Raw genomic sequence first — 14,851 nt, forward strand, 5'->3', positions numbered from 1 at the left:
GTGCCAAGTCCGCTCCCGGCTCCTGCCTGCCTCTAGCCCTTGCCTCCTGCAAAGCACTTATTCCCCTTATCAGTGAGAACCAGCAAGGACCACAACTCGGGCCTGACTGATTACAAATTGTTTCTGCAGGAACATTTAGCAATGGGTTTTTCCCTCTCCTAAGTCTATTCTAGGAATGTCAATAGCTTCCGTTTGGCATAAAAATGCTGAATCCATTTTTCTCATAAATAATTATATTGTGATCAGCTGCCATTCCGATGGCGGATAAAGAAAGTGGAGCACGCATTTGCCGCTTCTGAATTTCCTAAGATAGAGATGCATGGATGCCACGAGCCCTGATGGAGCACCCGCTCTGTGCCAGGCTTTGAGTCCATAAACTCCTTCTGCCTCTCAGCGTCTCTCCTGGGTGGCCATGGCTGTGCCTGTATAACCAAGAAAGAAACTATGACACAGTGCCTCAGGACTTGCGCCCCTGACCATAACGGCCCCTTATTCTTGGAAGGCAAAAATTCCAGAAAATAAATAAGGTTGAGTAGACTCAGGGTAATGCTCCATGGCTCAGCCCTACCAGGCATCAGCTACCTTTGCAGTGCCCACCCCTTCCCTCCTGGAGGAGACACAGTGTGTCACCCATGACCTTGGGTCTGACCTTCCCCAGGGGCTCTGGCTGGCCTCTCACTCTGAAACCTGCATCTCTGTGCCTGGGGGCTTCCACACAATAGGACTTCAGAAGGCTGCTCTGCCAAGTGCTCACTGGTCCACAAGTTCCAGGAAATTAACACCCTCGGAGCAGGCCTCATCCAATGGCTGGCATCAGCTGGGGTACAAATACCCAGCTCCCTCTCCCCGGGGTGGGATAGTTCTGAAGTACACTGCATACACTGTTTCCTAGAGTTTCCCTGCTGGAATTAAGTGTCAGTTGCCCACCAAGTAGCTGGCTGGGCCATGTACCCCAAAAGCGTGGCCTTCCCTTCCCAATCTCACATCCACTTCCCTACCCGGCTCCCTGCGCCTCCCAAATAAACTGCTCGCACTCAAGTCCTGTCTCCGGGTCTGCTCCTGAGAAAACCCAAACAAAGGACCCCTCTGAGGCCAAGATCCAGACACTCAAACGGAAGCTTTGGGCACCAGCGGCATATCTTCCAGAAAAAACTTATTCCTAAGATCAGATCTGATTGCATCCTTCTCCAGGGATCCCTAGGTTAAGGTCAAGCTTTAAGGTGGTATTTGGACATTTAGAGGTTTTGCTGTTCAGCAACCGTTTTCCTCCTGAGCTGGTTACAACCCCTCGATGGGGGGAGGTGGGGATGGCTTCTTCCAAACTCAGTTCGAATAGGACATAGGATAGTCTCCTGGTCAGACTGTGGTTGTGTGTGGACTTGAATCCTGCCTGGGTGAGCCTCTATTCTTTATATGATGGGTGGCAAGGATAAGACCTCCCACACAGGTCTGGTGAGGATTGAGTTCAAACACACAAAGGGCTGAGTACAGTGCCTGGTCTGTGGTTCGGGTGGGCTGATCCCACCCCAGCTTCCATGGAAATGGAGTACATGTGACCCAGGCTTGGCCAAAGAGAGCATCAAATACCCCTCACCACAAAGACTGGTTCAGGAATGGGCACAGGGCACTGGGTACCCATCGCCTTCCTGATCCAAGGAAGCAGGCACACAGCAACTTGCCTGAGGTGCCACAGTTTATAAGGGGGTGTTGTGCTATTTAGCCCTTTCTTATTGAACTAGAGCTCATGCTCACATATGCACACATATTAATGCTTTATAGATGAGGCCAAAAAAATCCTTACAAAGGTCCGACATGTTACATTTATACATATAAAAAATAGCTAGAAATAATACGCAGTTGGGCAAAAATCAGGAGGTGGTAACATTGGAGATTGCCTTCAACCCTCAGTTAGAATCTTGTCAACTGGGAGGCAGGGCAGGGCAATTCCCTGTGAAAGGCAGCGGCATAATGAAAGTATATTGAACATTTATCATGCACCAGAACATTACCTGGCCTTCTGTAGCAACCTTGGCAGGTAGATGCCATTATTATTCCCATTTTACAGAGGAGGAAACTGAGCCCAAGAAAGGTGAGATCACTTATTTAAGGTCTGTCTAGTTCCAAAGCCAGCACATTACCCGCAATGCTGCAGGGTGTGGAGAAATATTTATTGGGTCACCTACTCAGAGACAAGCTAATTCTCAGCAGCTGCTCCCCACCCATCTTTTGGGGGTTGCCTCTTTGAAAGCAGCAGTCTGGGGACGTGGTAAAGTATTGAACCCAGCACAGTATGACACACACAAATATTTGAACATTCAGCAGTGAGACCACTGCCAGGGACCTGCCCCAGCATGACTTGGACAGGATAACAAAATGATCTTATGTCCTATTATCTCCCGCGAGGTTTATTGTGGGTTTTCAAGTGGTTGCAAACATTAATTCAGCGGTGCTTTTGCTAATGGGGGAATTTCTGGCATGGAGGGAGTGTGGTTAAAGTAATAACCTCCCTTCAGTAAACAAACATGAAGCCGTTTCCCCACAGGAGATGTTTTCTTAGGGGGAAGGTAGGCTTCCCAGTCTTACTATAATTTTGGAGACGCTGGAAGATGGAATTCTATTGTGCATGGAGACTGAGCAGCTAATGGGGGTGCAAGTAGGAGGCCTGGGCAAGGCGGTGGGGAGCAGATGCTGGCATGGCCTCCCCTGAGGCCTCATTCAGCAGCCTGGTGACTTGGGATGGCAGCCAGGAAGCGCAATCTCTTTAATACACTGGGAGGGAACCTGGGGCTCAGAGAGAGGACGGGACTTGCCCAGGTCACAGGGAAAGGGTCAGTGGCAGATCTGGGCATCCTGATCTCGCAGCGCCACCTGCGGCCTAATGGCTGTCTGGGTGGCAGGAAAGCCCCAGGGGCAAGAAAAATGAGTTTTATGGCCCAGAGCACTGGCCTTGGTGTTGGCTGGGCCCGTGCTGGACCCCATCTCTGCTTGTCTCCTACTGTGTGACTTTGGGCTAGTGACTCTCTAGGTCTCTGTTTCCTGATGTGTCAGTGATGAGCACACAGCAAGTGCTCCAAAATGTAACTAGTAGTCATCTTCTTCCTGGCTCTGCCACCAGATAGGTAGGTGCCCTCAGGCAAGTCAGTGCCTTTCTCTGGGTCAGTTTACCCATTTCTAAAATAAAATAATTCGATTAGGTAATAGCTAAGGGCCTTTTCCAGTCTGACACGCTGTAAATCTATGACTCAATGAATTGCCCCAAGTCAAGAAGAGGAGAGGACTATAACAAAATATAACAACCATCATTCAACCATTTACTGAGTGCCTACTGTGTGCTGGGGACTCTGCTTGGTGCCAGCCCTTCTCATGTCACATTTACAATATTTAACTGCCCCTGCTGGTCTCCTGGCTTCCAGTTTTCTCTCCTTTAATGCACCTCAGCTCTCTTAAACCCTACTTCACGCTTATGCTCCAGCACTCAATGCCTCTCCAGTGCCCCCGCCACCCCCCCCCCCGCCCCCCTCGCCAAGTCAAGTCTAATTCCATGCTCAGGCCCTGCTCTCTCTAGTGGAATCTCCTATCAACTGTGTTATCTCTTTGCCTAGACTTCCCTGTGCCTCAAGCTCAGAGATACTCAATAAACATGTGTCGGGTGAATAAGCACATGGGTGAAATGCTCCTCTACATTAGGCTACTCAAGCTTTTAGTCATTTGCAAACCAGCTACAGAAGTCCTGAGACTTGCTCATGGACAGAAATCACAAGGATGTTACAGAAAGATGAATATGAAAGAGCTTTTGCGTCCCAAGTTTTTCGACTACACTGAAAATCATCTTAGTTACCACCAACGGCCGTCAGCCCGTATTTTAGGAGCCCTGCTTAAGAGAACCCATCACTCTAGTCTATGGAAAATGCATGTGAGTTCTCTGGAACAGCATTAACCAACCGGTGGTCCGCGAGGTCCGCAAGCCTGGCGACCGCTGCTCTGGAAGACCTTAACCTGGGTTTTTGGGAAGGGCACAAAAGCCTTGCATGCAGCCACCTCAACTTCCATAGGATAGTGCGCCTTATCTAAGAACTCAACCAGTGTAAGAGTTGGTTGGTTGAAACTATTTGCCTGGTAGGATAATGAAGTCCCCATCACTGGAGATGTGCAGACAGATACTGGACAGTCATGGGGGAGTGGGCAGGGAGCAGAGAATCTAGTGGAGATAATTCCAGCATCAAATAGTCAGCCTATGAAATTGACCTGACAGCCAGAGTTTGCTTTCATATGTAGGCAAAACACATTTAGAGCAATGAAAATAGAGGGGAATTAATTTGTGATCAGGAAGACAGAAAAAAAGAGACAAATTGTGTGTGTGTGAAGCTGCTCAGGAAATCTGAAGGTGGGAAGGCGGATGGCAATGGTTATTATTATTCCTTTATCTCACTAATCCTTCATATTTCTTAATCCAGTATTGGATTCATCAGGACTATTTTTGGTTTTAAGCCACATAAAATGAATTCAGACTTGCATAAGTGACAAAAAGAAACTTAATGACATTTACATAACTGGAATGCCTTCAGGCATGGCTGAATCCAGGGAATCAAACAATAGTCATCAGGCCTTAGTCTACCCCATCTCTTAGGTCTGCCTTCCTCTATGTTGGCTTCATTCTCAGGTAGGTCTGCTCAAGATGTGACAAAGACAGCTGCTAGCAGCTGCAGGCTGAGGAACCAAGGCAGAGATGAAGCTTCTGTTTGATGATAATTTTAGCAAAACTCCCAGGGAGAGCTCTCACTGACCCAGCATATGTCACATACCAACTAAGGTCATGGTAATGTGCTCTGGCTGTGCCTAGGTCACGTGCCCACCCACCTCTGGAAGGAAGGAACCCCACCCAAACATATAAATTTGAGTGAAAGAGGGGAAGTTCCCTAAATTAAAATTGAGGTGCTATCACTTAAAGAAGTTGAATTGGATATCAGGCAAGCAAAAATAGCTTCCATCATTGTTAACTTCATACCCTTGCTCAAAGCTGTGCCCGACATCTCCATTCAGAGGGTTCCTATTCATCCTTTGGACCACAAATGGCTCAAATGGTACTTCCTTGAAGAAACCTCCCCTGACCACCCCAAATTGAATAGGGAGCTCCTGAAATGTGTGCTCCTGGCAGATCTTGTCACTCTGGGCTTGTGTGATTATTTGACAAAAGCCTGTCTTCCAGCCCTAACCGGTTTGGCTCAGTGGATAAAGCGTTGGCCTGCAGACTGAAGAGTCCCAGGTACGATTCTGGTCAAGGGCATGTACCATGGTTGTGGGCACATCCCCAGTAGGGGGTGTGCAGGAGGCAGCTGATTGATGTTCCTCTCTCATCACTGTTTCTAACTCTCTATCCCTCTCCCTTCCTGTCGGTAAAAAAAATCAATAAAAAAAGCCTGTCTTCCATGTTGGTCCAGGGCCACCTTGAGGTCAGTGGACTGTCTGTCTTGTCCACTAATGTGTCTCCATAGCCTAGGACAGTGCCTGGCAAGTAGATGGAGCTCAACACATATTTATGTGAAGAACTGGCAGAGGTCACCAGGGACCTGGTGACCTGTGATGGGGATGGAATGGATGGGTCAAGAAAGACATGAAGATTTCATGTGCGTGGTTAAGAGTGTAGGGAAAGAGACAAGAGAAGACGGGGGAGCATTGTGTGTTGTGGGATCCCAGGCTGGATGAGCAGAGTGTGGGGCAAGGTGGGGGGATGGGAAGCCAATCAGCAAATGCCAGCCCTGGGGGCAGAGAGAAGAGATGAAGAGTAGATCCAGGCTGGAGAGAAGGAGTCCTTAGGAGACCCGGAGGGAAATGCAGTCATGGCCCCACCTGTGGAAGGAAGAAGTGGTTAGGACTTGGCAAAGGGAAGGGAAGGAGTCCTCAGGCACTAGCCTGGGATTGGCTGGGAGGAAGGCTTCTCTGGGGCAATCCGTCAAACCTCAAGGACTAGAAAGAGGAGAGTGTCCCAGGATTCTGCCGTCATCCCTGGGTGTTTTTCCCAGGCTGTGTTTTCCTTTTCTGTCATCTGTTTATCCATCTGTCCATCCACACACATAGCCATTTGTGTCTCCATGACCAACCCCTGGCAGCAGCAGACAGGGCATCCTTCCAACCTTCCGCTCCCTACCACATGTACACACCCAGCCTGGTCCCAAGAGGCTGTCAACTCCAGATCAGAAGCTGGGTTCCCCTTGTAACAGGGAAGGCTGTTGGGGGGTGGGGGGAGATAAGGGGAGGCAGAGAACGGGCAGGAGCCCACCCCACACCCATACTGAGGGCCCTGTAACCTACAGAAGCCAGGGGCCCAGAGAAAGAGAAGCAAAAAGGACAGACCGACAGAAGCAGCCCTGCAAGGTGGAAAGAGAAAACCCAAGAGAGCAATCCATGTTGAAAAGGACTGGAGACTGCGATCAAGACAGGCTGAGGACCCCAAAGCCAAAGTAGGGAAGAGGGCAACAGACTGGAGGAGAAGGGAAGAGTGAGAGGAGGGAGAGAGAGGGGAGCCAGCCAGACAGCAGAGAGGAAGTGGGGAGAGGAGAGAGCAAAGAAAAAGAGGGGAGAAGCAGGGGCGAGGTTGAGGGGAGAAATGGAGGGGGAAATGGGAGAAAGCGGTCGGATGGAGAGGAAAGGAAGGGGAGAAGCGGGGAGGAAAGGGCGAAGGCTGCTGACAGATGCGTCGCGGAGGCAGCCAGAGGGCGGCCCGCAGCCGGGCCAGGGGGAAGGGGGCCGTGGGGAGGTGGACGGGGTGGGGGCGGAGGGCGGGCCAAGCCCCTCCCCGGGTGGGCGGGCCCCTGCGCGGCGGCCCCGCCCCCTCCCACGTTTCCCGCCCCGCGCCGCGCTCCCCCACCCCCCGCTTCCCCGCGTTCCTCCGCCCGCCCTCGAAAGACCCAGCGAGCGGCGAGGTTGCGGGCCAGCTGCGCGGAGCCGAGGAGGCGCGGATACGGGAGCGCAGCGCGGCCGGAGCCGGAGCTCACCGGCGTGGCCGAGCTGCCAGCGCAGCGCCCGCCGCGGGCAGCGCAGCCCGGGCCGCAGGTAGGAACGGACGGCCGGCGTCGGGGCGCGGGGCGCAGAGACCTGGACGGCCGGTCGCCCCGAGCCGCCGCTGCGGGCCCGACGGGGTGGGCGGGCACCGGAGATGCCAACCCCCGCACCTTGCCTCGGGCCACAGGAGCAAGCCAGGGCGCCGCCGCTCTGCCCGTCGATGCACCTACTGTCCTTCCCCACCACCCCCCCCCCCCGCCCGCCCCCCGGGAGGCTCGGAGGCCGCGGGGAGTGGGAGGGGGAGGGCTCGCGGGCGGGTCACGGGAATCACATGCCTTTTTCTTGTCTGGGGCCCCTGGGACTCCCGGGCTGGTGTTGGACTCTGCTGGAGCCTTCGAAGCGTCGCGTCCATTTCCTAGGGGACAGGGGATAGTGGGGGACCCGAGAGTGAATGCTTGGGGGACCGGGCGCCACTTTTCGGGCCCAGGGTCAGCTGCGTAGAGAGAAATCCATGCCCCTCATTTTTTCTCCAAGGGCTAAGGAGGCCAGCAACTTGGGGTTGGGACACCTCCTTCCAACCCCGGGGCAGCTCCAGCTCTCAGGAAATGCTGGCTAAAAAGCACCCCGCAGCCTGGGCTGAGCGCGCACAAGCTCTGCTGCTCCCCCCACTCCTTACCCCTGGGGGTGTGGGGTGAGGCGGCTCCAGCCCAGGTTTAGAGAACTGTGTCCCCTTGCCACCGCGGGGCTGCTCTAACCTTGCCATGCGCCCTGGCGTTTACTCCCTGAGGGTGGGGGAAAGAAGCGACTGCCTGCTGGGGCTACCCCTAGGCAAAGGCCGTCAGGTCTCCATGCGCCCCCATCCTCACAGTGGCAACCACAGACGCCCTGTTACAGCTTGGCTTGGCCTTCAGACAAGGGACCCAGACTCGCCAGCCCCCACTGAGGGTCTGAGCTCGTATCCTCCCAAAATAGATGTGAACCCCAACGAGAAAATTGGATTTTAAAACACCACATAACACCCGGTGTCTTCCTAATGGGAAGCTGGTGCTTCACTGTCCTCTCTTAGGAAACTCAGCCTCATCCGCACTGGGGGGAGGCGCTGAATAAACGGCTTGGCTTTGGGCTTTGGTGACACCCTCAGCATCAGAGACTGTCAGACTCTGTGAATAGACTTGGGAACTGACCATTTTTCTGTGACACAAGGTGGGTGCTTGGTGAGAGTGCAGTTGTTGGGTGCTAGGTATTGCCTAGCGTTTGTCTTCGGGAACTTTGGGGAAAATGTATTCATAATAGAGTCTGAAAAGACTACCCCAACTCCCAAATTCCAGAACGAAGGAGGTCAGTGGGACTAAGGCTTCTTGCACCCTCTGTCTCTCTCTTTGGAGCAAGGAGGGGGAGGGGCCTTTTCCCAGAGCAACCAGGGCAAAATGGCTGAGCCTCCTCTTAGCCTCAGAAATAAATTGTAAGGCCGGCAGCAAACAAAGGAAGCGCTCTCTCTCCAGCCAAGCACTGGCTCAGTAGCCAGCCCTTGAAGGACAAACAGTGAGTTCAGCGGGACACACAGCTTGGCTTGTGTGGCGGGGCATCCGGAGAGTGAGGCGATCCCTAAGAACCACACAGGAGAGGGGCAGCTGCTTGGGAGAGAAAGCAGGAGCCGTCCCTTCCGATGTGTGACTCTCCCTGCCAGGGTTGGAAGCTGGGTGAGAAGTAGGTCCCTTGGGAACTCCTGGTGGGGCTGGGAGGGGCTTCTAGAGGCCAAGGAGTAGGCAGCTCAGAGGGTGATGACAAAGACAAAACCAAGTCCATCCGAGCTGAGAGGAGCGCAGCAGCTCTGTTGCTCCCCGGATGGCACATGCCTGGCAACCAGGAGCTCCGAGGCTATGGATGTGTTTATGCATGGCCCAGCACACAGCTGGCACTCAGCACGTGTCTTAGAATAAAGCCAGCATGGATGGAAGGTGATGACAGCACTAGCATGGACCTACCTACAGCATGGTCCAGTGTCACGGAGCCAGGAAGGCTATAAAAAGGTAGCTTCGGAGACCGCAACCAGGAATGAGCCCTGGATGGGTTGGCTTTGAGCTGGGGTGCTGCCATTTTCTGGCCAGGTGACCTTGAGGAAGTTCTCGTCCCTGCTGAAAGGAAGAAATGGAGCTCCCAGTGTGCCCAGCTTGTAATTCCTACAATAACCGTGTGCAGCAGGTCCAGTTCTCATTCTCCCCTGCAGAGGTGAGGAAACTAGTTCAGAGGGGGGGAGTGACTTGCCCAAGGTCACACAGCTCGAAGGGGTTGGGGCAGGGATTTGAACCCTGCTCTTCTAATTTCCCAGCCAAAACTTGCCTCACTGCTGAGTCTCTAGGCCTAGGTGTTCACTTCCCTAAAGTGATGTGGTTAGGTGATGGTCGGGATTCGATGATTGACAGTGAGGCCCCTTAGGCCTGCCATCAAGCTGCTCCTCTACCTTCCCGGCTTATCCTAAGAGCAACATTAAATAAAGCCTAAGTGGCAAGCGGCTTCTCACCATCTCATAGAGACACTTCCTAACCCTGAAGATAGCGATGACCCAAACCACTTGGAATTTGGACACATCTTTTCTCCCCTCTGTTGCTTGTGTGTGCATCACAGGCTGAGTGTCAACCCCTATCTATTAAGCCTTGCTTGCCGCCTTTAGCGCCCCATATCCCAACATACATCCCCTTTGTCCTTGGGAGCAGGTGGGATGCCCAAGCCTGTCCCTGTCACCTCGCCTGAGGTGTGCCTAGCTTCAGGCCTGTCTTTGCCTGCATCAGAACTGCCTCTTCAATTCACCCCAGCTTCTCTGTGCCCAGAGAATGGTAGGCTGAACACAGCCATTGGCACAATGAAAACAACCTTGAATTGACTCCAGTTGCAAAGAGCAGCCTTCTCAGGAAGGAGGAGATCGATCATCAGACGTCTGTCCATTGCCCCGCAGTATTCCTCGGCTCTAGCTCCTCACATGAGCCCCATGTCGGCAGCCTTTTTTGTCACCTTTCCCCCATTCTCTGAAGGTCACTGGTAGCTGGAGGGGAAAGAGTGGTACTTGAGAGGGGAAAAGGGTAGGAGGCCAGATCATGGACCCAAAAAGAAGGCTTTCCAGGAAATGTGCTCCAGCATGTTCCCTCCGAGCTCACCCGGAGCCTTCAGGAGGAGGGGATGGGGACGTGGGAGTGAGTGGGAAGCCAGCTCACTGCGGAGACAAGGGTTGCCTGGCATAGACGGTAGGTGTGAATGCAAGCTGTGATATTTCAGCACAGGCTTGGGATTCAGTCATCAACAGAAGAAAAAATCCCACTCAATATTTTTCCAATGACAATATAGATGACAGTAATAACTAACAGTTGATGACCTGCCAAGGGATGTGCTGTGTACTGTGTACTTATGTTACTGCATTTAATTTTCACAAAACCCTATGAGGCATATAGTAGAATTGCCCCTGTACAGATGAAGAAACAGATAAGAGAGAGGTTAGGGTGCTTGCTGTAGCCTCACTGGGCTTCTAAATGGCCCTGGAGCCCCAGCTCAACCACCACATAAAAGCCCCTGGTTTTGTCACTTAGCACGGACCACAACTCCCCATTCAAGAAGCTGCACAGTTAGAAAGCATTTCCCCGTTCCCTTTCTGTCAGTGGAGTTTTCCCGCAGCTCTGAGAGGCTGATGGCTTGACAGCCACTGTTTAATCATCGGGGAAGCTGAGGCCCAGAGATGATGGATTTGTGCCCAGCTTCCGTCAGCTGCTAAGTTGCAGAACTGGAATTCGCACTCAGGTGCCCAGCCTATTACAACATATTTGTAACCTAGACTTTAAATTCATTTAAAGCTGGTGTTGACATTATGCACCCAGCCATCTTTCCTTCATTCTTAGGTGTCGCCCAATTTGTCATCAGCCTCTCGCTGATCTGGAAGCCACTGAGAATGGCCGACAAAGCCATCAGCTCTGTTTACCGTGATCGGACATGACACGAAAGTGGCATCCGATTTGATGCAAGCTGCCTGCAGCGAATGGCCTTCTATTTTTACATTTCTCACAAATTGGAAATTACAAGGAGGCCAGGTCTTGCAGAACGATTGGCTGTGGTGCTCTGAAAGCAGGGGGTGTGCGGCCAGGTGGAACGAGCCACATTTGGGGTCCAGGGGCCCTCTTGGGCTTGACCCTTGGCAAAAGGGGTCCCCAGCTCCCAGGGCTGGACAAGATCCTGGCAAACAGGCCAGGCTGGAGGAAGCTGCCTCGGACAGTGACCTGCGGCTCTGCCCACCTGTCAAATGCATAGTGTCTGCAAGATCAGTGTCACATGCCAGCTCTTGAGATAACTGAGCTCTAGCCAGAGGGACATTCAAGGTCAAAGATGCCCAGAAAGACATTGACAGCAGGTTGCTTTCCTGGCCTTAATTGTTTGGTAAGGAGGTTCTGTGCAGGGAGAGGGCAGCATCCACCAGGAAGTGAGCAATAATATTAGGTATCAGTATTGCCATTTGCTGGCACTTAGTACTTATAACAATACTAGTGGCCCAGTGCACGGATTCATGCACATTGAAAGGAAATTAATTAGAAGGTGGCCAGCGGGGCAGGACTGGGCGAGAGGGGCCAGGCACTCTCTGGAGCCAACCTCCCATGATCTCTCCTTGGCTGGCTGCACCTGCAGCGGCACTGTGGCTCAGAGGGCATCTGTGTCACCACAGGTCAGCAGTAAACCAGATTCGGGGCCGACCATGCCCCAGCAACAACATAACCCACACCTGGCTGAAGGTGGAATTGTGCTCCTTCCTCTCTGGTTCTGGGTGCGTCACTCAAGAACCACTGCTGCCAAGTCACCGCAGCTCCTGTTGAGTGTCTGCCCCCTGGGGGTCAGTGCATGTCATACCTACCAACTGGTCAGATGGTCAGATGGTTGCTTAGCCTTTTATATATATATATACACGCGCGCGCAAGGGGCCAGTGCACAAATTCGTGCACCTTGAAAGGAACCGTGGGCCGCGAGACTGCAGTGGACACAGGGTTGGGTCTTGGCCCATCCTTCACACCCCTGCCTGGCGCCTTCCGCGGGCCCCCTGGTCCTCTGTGCTGGCAGCTCTGTGCCAGCTGCCTCTGCTCCCATATGCTGATGTCACCAGCCCCACTCGCACCCGCTGATGGCGTGGAGCTATTTGAGCTGGCGCCAACAGCAGGTATTCGCACCTGCTGACAGCGCCAAGCGATTGGGGCCAGCGTCGGGCACCGGCAGCAGGTGTGAGTGCTGGGCAGGACCACGGCGCATGGGAACAAAGACTTTTCAATAACCACCAGGGGCTCGCCCCGATAACAGTGACTGGTGCCCCGCCTTAGTCTGGCACCCCCCGCTCAACTGTTCACTATCCCGCTGTGGCCGATGCCCATCACGTTCCACGCTCTGCTGCTGACACCCGCGTTGTTCTGTGCGCGCCCCCTGGTGGTCAGCGCACATCATAGCAACCGGTTGTTCAGTTGTTCCACTGTTCAGTCTATTTGCATATTAGGGTTTTATATAGATAGATAGATTCCTGGACATCAGAACAGCACTTTACAGTGTGCCCCAAAAGAAAAAAAAGAAAAGAAAAAGCTCATGTAGTCGTTCTTTCTTTTGATCCTGTGTGAAGTATTCTAGGGGAAGAAAATATGGTCCTTGATATCCTGGAGCAGAATCTTCTCTCAAATAAAAATATACAATTTTTTAAAAGCCAGTTTTCTCATAAAGCTCAAATCAGAATGACTTTGACTCTCTGCATACCACCTGAGTACATTCACACTTAACATTTATGTAGGATTCCATTGAGTACTTCTCCACTGAAGCATGCAATGATCCTGGGAGCTCCAAGTGAAAATAATTTATTACCATTATCTCCATCTTTTGGGATGGGGAAACTGAGACTCAAGATATCTGCCAGAACACTGTTACCACAGACCTCTGGTTTCCAGCTGGTAGGAAGCACCTTTACAAAACCCAAATCGAGACTCACCAGGTAGCCCCTTGAGAAGGTGCCCCCTTGAGAAGGTGCCCAGACAAGATTGGATCTCTAGGAGGCAGAGCACAAAGTGATGGAGATGCAGAATAGTGTGGGGAGACACAGCCATGAGGTTTAGGAGAAAAGAGCTATGGCATCTTACCTGAGCTCTGGCTGGATGGGGTCTGAAGTGTACTCATTTGGTCAGGGAGCCCCCACTGGTGGCAGGACTTAGGGGGCAAGGAAGGGATGATTTTCTCAGGCACACATGTGAGTGCACAGCTGTGCTTATCTAGATGTGTTTGAGTGAAAATGAACGCTAGGGACTCCACAAGATTGTCTAGAACAGCAGTTCTCAACCTGTGGGTCGCGACCCCTTTGAGGGTCGAACGACCCTTTCACAGGGGTCACCTAAGACCATCGGAAAACACATATAATTACATGTTGTTTTTGTGATTAATCACTATGCTTTAATTATGTTCAATCTGTAACAGTGAAATTGGGGGTCACCACAACATGAGGAACTGTATTAAAGGTTCACGGCATTAGGAAGGTTGAGAACTATTGGTCTAGAAGGATCTAAGGGCCTTGATAACCAGGAAGGTGTGGGGAAGTGTTCAGACATGAGCCTCAGAACATTTGGGACCCCCTAGAGCAGTGGTTCTCAACCTTGGCTGCACATTAGAATCATCTGGGAATCTTTTTAAAATCCTGATTTCTGGGCCTCATCCTCCGGAAATTCTGTGTTTCTTTGTTACTAATGTTGTGGCCCCACCCCATAACAAAGAAACAGAATTTCCGGAGGATGGGGCCCAGAAATCAGGATTTTAAAACATTCTAATGTGCCGCCAAGGTTGAGAACCACTGCCTTAGAGCAGTGGCCAGCAAACTGCGGCTCGCGAGCCACATATGGCTCTTTGGCCCCTTGAGTGTGGCTCTTCCACAAAATACCACGTGCAGGCGCGCACGTACAGTGTGATTGAAACTTTATGGCCCATGCACAGAAGTCGGTATTTTGTGGAAGAGCCACACTCAAGGGGCCAACAAGCCGCATGTGGCTCGCGAGCCGCAGTTTGCTGACCAGGGCCCTAGAGGAATGGGCTGTGTGGTGCTGAGCCATGTCCAGACAAGATGGTAGGGAAGGGAGGAAGTATGGAATGGAAACCACGCAGCCTGGCAGTGATTGCACCTTCCCCTTGGCCTTGAAATGCTATCCATGCTGAAGATTGTGAAGTATCACAAATTCTAGGAGCTTACCTCTGGGGTGTTGGGGGAGACAGGGACACCCAAGGGTTTGCTGTGTCTCTGTGGCCAGCCGGCCCCAACCACCAACTATGGAGAGCCTCCTGGGCACCAGTCCGGGGCTGCCTGAGGCTGGTGAGAACGATGCTAGGGAACAGGTGCTACTGTCCCTGCTACTGTCCCCATCAGCAGGAGGACCACCCTGAGGCCAAGGAGGTGGAACCTCGAGCTCCGAGGTGCCCAGAACAAAGGCCACTGGCTCCCCATGCTCTGTCTGTGCTCCGTCCTGTGCTTCAGCCTTGCTGCAGCCCGAACCCCTTTGCTCCCATGTGGGATGTTTCCAGAGCTTGAGGTCAAAAACAGATTAAAAAACCTATGATTAAAAAACAGAAGTGGACTTGGGGATGGGGAAGAAGTAGGCTTACTGGAGAGGATTCTGTGAAGATGGCATTTAAGTGCATGTCTTACATGTACACCTTTAACAGGCTGGTTCAGCATGGTGACCCCAAATAATCAGATACATACAAGCCCCAGTTTTGAGTTCTGATTGTGAGCCAGGCACTGAGTGGAGCACTTTTTTTAATCTTCACCAAGAACATGCTTCCATTGATTTTAGAGAGGGGGGAAAGGAGA

At 52.3% G+C, this 14,851-nt stretch overlaps 1 protein-coding gene across 1 annotated transcript in view; it reads left to right on the plus strand.

Moving 5' to 3' along the window:
• Nucleotides 1-6,920: 6,920 nt before the first annotated feature.
• The window catches only part of SLC6A1 (solute carrier family 6 member 1), a 44,147-nt gene continuing 36,216 nt past the window's right edge, over nucleotides 6,921-14,851 (plus strand). Inside the window, exon 1 of the mRNA XM_081105542.1 lies at nucleotides 6,921-7,050. The gene's annotated coding sequence lies outside the window, so the exon portion shown is untranslated. The remainder of the gene's footprint in view (nucleotides 7,051-14,851) is intronic.

The sequence above is a fragment of the Myotis nattereri genome (assembly GCF_964212035.1).
Source record: "Myotis nattereri genome assembly, chromosome: 14".
Classification (NCBI taxonomy): domain Eukaryota; kingdom Metazoa; phylum Chordata; class Mammalia; order Chiroptera; family Vespertilionidae; genus Myotis; species Myotis nattereri.